The 5,421-nt window shown below is 42.6% G+C and overlaps 1 pseudogene; it reads left to right on the forward strand.

The window, feature by feature from the left end:
• The first annotated feature begins 4,915 nt into the window (after positions 1 to 4,915).
• LOC141113053 (U2 spliceosomal RNA) lies at positions 4,916 to 5,065 on the forward strand (annotated as a pseudogene).
• Positions 5,066 to 5,421: the final 356 nt, after the last annotated feature.

Genomic DNA, 5,421 nt, shown 5'->3' on the forward strand with positions numbered 1-5,421 from the left:
CGTATGAAATGTATTGATTTAGTATGGCGGACCTCCATCAACCACCACAACTATGCTTGCTGACTTTTTGACACACACTTTTCATGTTTATCTACAGATTTCCCCCTAGTGGATGATATAGTTTTATTGCTGCTTACGGTCCCTGTATGTGCGGGTGTCTGCAGCTTGACTACATCTTTACCGGCTTGTGGGGCTTGCTAACACATCTTGTTGGAATATGCTGTTGCCATACATATCTTTCCTTTACCCATGATTACCCTTTATTTTTGCGCCCTCCTCTCTCCCTGAAGAAGGAACAAACATATCTCTCAGAAACGCGTCGGGTTTGCTCTGTGAATCCCTTCAAGAATCTGGCCTCTTACTCTATGTTGGCCAGCCTGGTGCTCCAGCATATCCGAGTTTCAGGATGCTTTCTGTATACAATAATCTGTGTCATCATGTTATGTGTTTTTATGATGTGATTTACCACTGACCTTCGTGGTCATTTTTAAGATTGTATAACAATAAAATTTTGGTAATTTTTATTATACCTTTTGTTACACTATTTCCTTAGTCTGCCTCCAAAGTCCCAGTTGGGGTAACATTGTTCTCTCTCTGAGTTTTTCCAGGATGTTAGCAGAACTCCCTATCTGATGAACACCAGTATCTAATCGAACAGTCTTTCCGACGGACTTTCGACTGACTTTTGACGGACTTTTGACGGACTTCCGACAGACTTCCGGCGGACTTTCTAACGAACGGACCTGCCTACACACGATCACACTAAAGTCCGACGGATTCGTATGTGATGACGTACGACCGGACTAAAATAAGGAAGTTGATAGCCAGTAGCCAATAGCTGCCCTAGCGTTTGTTTTCATCCGTGGGACTAGCATGCGGACGAGCGGATTTTTCGACCGGACTCGATTCCGTCGGACAAATTTGAAACATGCTCCAAATCTAAAGTCCATCAGATTTTCGACTGAAAAAGTCTGCTGCAGGTCTGATGGAGCTCACACACGGTCGGATTGTCCGCCGGATTTGGTCCATCGGACCAGTCCAGTCGAAAAGTCCACTCGTGTGTACAGGGCATTACTGTGAAGAAACCTTTCCGTATTTGGAGATTAAATCTCTTTTCCTCTAGACGTAAAGAGTGCCCCCTTGTCCTCAGTGTTGACTGTAAAGTGAATAACTCAGCACCAAGTTTCCTATATGGACCCCTTATATATTTGTACATGGTAATCATATCCCCCCTTAATCCCCTCTTCTCAAGATAGAATAAATTCAGTTCCTCCAATCTTTCCTCATAGCTGAGCTCCTCCATGCCTCTTATCAGTTTGTATGCCATTCTCTACACTTTCTCCAGTTCCCCGATATCCTTTTGGCGAACCGATGCCCAAAACTGAACTGCATATATAATTTTGTGGATTCTAAGTAATTTTTTAGCAAAAAAAAAACACTGATTTTTACATGTCAGAAAAGTGTCAGCAATGGCCCGGTTGGCAAGTGGTTAAGTTATAAAAAAACAAATAAATATTTGTATATAAAAAAAAGTAAAATTACTTTTCTAAATTATAAAAACATCTTTAAACTAAATCACGATTTTTACTTTCTTTCACTTGCTCCGGCAGGTAGAATCATACGCACACAGCTTCCCACCTGGTGCTTCGGTGTTTGCTTTAATTTATGCGCACTGATAAGCTTCCACTCAGAATGGGCATTAAGCAATCCTTTGTTACCGCTTTAATCTCAGTCCAGTGAATTACAATGTTGTTACACAGCACAAAGTTCACCGAGGAGATCCATTCCCAGGAGCTGGATGTTTTTCTTTTTTCCATTCTTTCTTCTCTTTTTTTTTTTTTCAATTTTTTTTTCTTTGCTTTCATGTACACTGTTGCCCCTGGAGGGTTTTGGGCATTGAAGAGAGATTTGTGTTCATATCTTAAAAGGCAAATGTAGGAGAAGGGCAGTGCCCAGCCAGCTGTGAATAAATAGTTAATTCAATTGAGTACACTTTTGTAAAAACTCAGAGGGGAACGGATGTAGCAAAAGAAACATAGAGGAAAATTAAAAAGCACATCAATCCCCCCCAGCTCACCCCCAGCAGGCATTTGTTGCGTAGACGTAACCAGCTGTAGCTGTGTAGGGACCTGTAGAGGTGCATTAGGCAACCGCAAACATTCACATTCACAAGATCTTAGCTTGTTAGAAACAAAAAGGGCAATGACCTGACGGTTTATCCTACACTTGACCTTGGGGACTTGGTCTGCAAAACCAATTTTTTTCTTTCTAAACTATAAATTTTCTTTGAATTTTTAAAAAGAATCTAAACATAGGCACGGTGATTAGCAGCCCCTTCTCCTGCCTTTCTTATATTATGATCATTTAGTGCTTGAACCCGACTGCTTATCCTATACTTGACCATGGGGACTGGGTTCGCGAGAATTTTTTATTTTTTTTTTTCTGTTTGCAAAAAGCCCACCAATCCCTACTAACAACCCCACTACCTTTGAGCCCCTGACTGTATTTTCGATAGTAAACTCACCTGGCCTCTAGCTGTCCCTCACAAATGAGAAAATTAAGGGAGGACCTGTAGCCTGCACCATCAACACCAAGTCAGCAATGGTCAACAATCGTTCCTCCCATGTAAGAATATATGTTCCGTGTCTCTTTCATCTTGGAATCATCCATCGTGAAAACCCAGACTTTCAGGGAACAAGCAGGTAAGCAACCCTCTCTCCTACCTTTCTTACACCATAATCATTCTGTGTTCAAGTTGACTGTTTTAGTTTGACCCTGGGTACTAAGACTATAAGACCAATAGTGGCTCCCTACATGTTAGAATATATTTTCCATGTCTCTTTCCTATTGGAATCAACCTGTTTTAGTTTGACCCTGGGTACTAAGACTTTAAGACCTATTTGTTTTCTTCTATTTCCAAAAATCTCTCCAATCTCTACTACCAACCCCACCACCCCCCGGGCCCCTGTCTGCATTACTTGTTAGCATACACAACTGGATTCCAGTTGTCAGTAACTCACAATGCAGCAATTAAATGGTTGACCCGAAGGATGCACCTTCAACACCAAGCCAGCAATGGTCAACAATGGCTCCTCCCATGTAAGAATATATGTTCCTTGTCTCTTTCATCTTGGAATCGTCCTTCAGGAAAACCCAGACTTCCAGCATGTAAGCAGCCCACTCCCCTGCCTTTCTTACATCATGATCATTCTGTGCGTGAAGTTGACTGCTTATCCTATGCTTGACCCTTGGGACTGAATCCATGAAACCATTTTTTTTCTTCTTTTATTTCCAAAAATCTCACCAATCCCTACTACCAACCCTGCCATCCTTTGAGCCCCTCTCTGCATTATCTGTTAGTATACATATCTGGATTGTACCAGTTGTCAGTAACTCACAACGTAGCAATGAAATGGATGACCTGAAAGATGCACCTTCAGCGTCATGCCCTGGGATCATCCTTCAGGCAAACCCAGACTTCCAGGGCACAAGCATATAAGCAGTAAAACAAAAATTTATGTGTAGCGCTAAAAGTTCAACATGAAAACAATGTCCAACCAATGATGAAAGGTATCGAGGAAAAACCTAGAAGGAAGTCCTCCATGCATATAAGACTCATAAAATGGTCGATGTAATTTCAGTGACTTCGTGTGAGGAACATATCAAATATGTGACATCTGGAGTGAACACAGAAGAAACACACCACCACCAACAATAGGGAGGCTTACCAGATCACGTAGACCCAAGAGGGCATACGCCCAACTGGGTCAAATCAAACTTGGGTGGTGGGTGATGGTAGATGTTCCAGAGGAGTGATGAAGATGAAAGTCCAAGAGCAGACCGGATGCTAGTGGGTCCCTCAAGATGATGTTGGGAAGCGAATGGCAGTATAGTATAACAGGAAGGAAAAAGGCCACATAGTGTGATTCCGTAAAACAAGTACAAATTTATTAAAAAAGAGATACACTCACATGAAATTCTTAAAATCAGCGCTGTAAAAGTATGGTGGCAGTGGGGTCCTACCCTACCACAAGCATATAAGCAGCCAGCCTCTCCTACCTTTCTTATATCATGATCATTTTGTGCTTAAACCTGACTGCTTATCCTGTATTTGATCCTGGGGACTGGATCTGTGATATCATTTTCTTTTCTTTTTGCAGAAAACTCACCAATCCCTTCTACCGACCTCACTACCCTTGGGCCCTTTCTGCATTCCCATCCCATCAGTTGGGCAGAAGGTGGGCCTAAATCTTCAGGGATGTCATTGGTGAGCCTCTGAAATTGAAAAAATATGGGTGTCAGGAACCTGGATCTGGATATACAGTACATGTTCAGGGTCAGTTACTAACAAAGTAGCAAAGAAAGGGATGACCCAGAGTCTGTACCATCAACACCAAGCTAGCAGTGGTCAACAATGGCTCTTCTAATGTTAGAATACATGCTCCTTGTCTCTGTCCTCACTTCAGAAAAAAAGAACTTTCTGGGCGAAAGCATGTAAGCTTTTCTTACACCATGTCCATTCTTTGCTTGAACAACTTATCATTGAGTCTGCTAGTTGGGCAGTGGGTGTGCTTAAGGCTATACAGATACTGATCAAGCAGAGCTTTTCAAGAGGGGTAACATGGAGGCAACATTTTGAACCTAATGGTATATATAAACCCAAAGGGAAAGGAGCTCAATTGGTGGCTCAAATGAACACAGTTTAAAAAAAATAGAGGCCCTGCTTTGAAAGGAGAGGGTGCCATGTGTAGCTGAGAAAAGTGAGTAATCTGGGGAAATTATAGAGTTGCAATAATTGTTCTTGATAGAATAATAAGCCTCTCAACGTCTTTGAAGCCTTAGGAATCCAGAGAATGTTGTTCTATAGAGAGATACCATGTGTTGGCAGCTTTGACCTAAAACATTATTTTTGGAGATCTCTCAGCCTTTTGGCTAACATTAAGTGTAGTATCTGTTCTTATCAGTTCTTACCAGTAGGGGTACTTCGCTGTCATTATGGCCTTATGGCTGATATGCTTGGCTGTATGGTATCCACGCTTGTTTGATAGGGTTCCTGAGAGATCTTGCCCGTGGAAGCAGAAACTGGAGCACTCGCTGGGGAGTTGGGGGCTGGGAGTAATTCTCTGGTGTGGAGGATTCTGAGGGGCCCAGTGCCTTCTGATTTGAGCACTGCTATCTGGTCTGGCCAGGGGCTGGGAAGGCAAAGGGCCCGCGGTGTCCCTGGGGAGTGGCTTTCCAGGGTTGATGGAGTAGCACTATGGATTTGGGACCCCACTGTGTGAAACTGCACTAGACCATGACACCTAAGCTTTTTTTAGGCCTCATGGGCTAGGCCTTTTGGCTGAGAAAGGGGCAATTTCTTTGTTACTGGGCCATAAGAACTTTCCGGTGCACTTGCACACACACTTGCACTTTTTTATT

The sequence above is a fragment of the Aquarana catesbeiana genome, linkage group LG11 (genome assembly GCF_042186555.1).
Source record: "Aquarana catesbeiana isolate 2022-GZ linkage group LG11, ASM4218655v1, whole genome shotgun sequence".
In the NCBI taxonomy this organism is placed as follows: domain Eukaryota; kingdom Metazoa; phylum Chordata; class Amphibia; order Anura; family Ranidae; genus Aquarana; species Aquarana catesbeiana.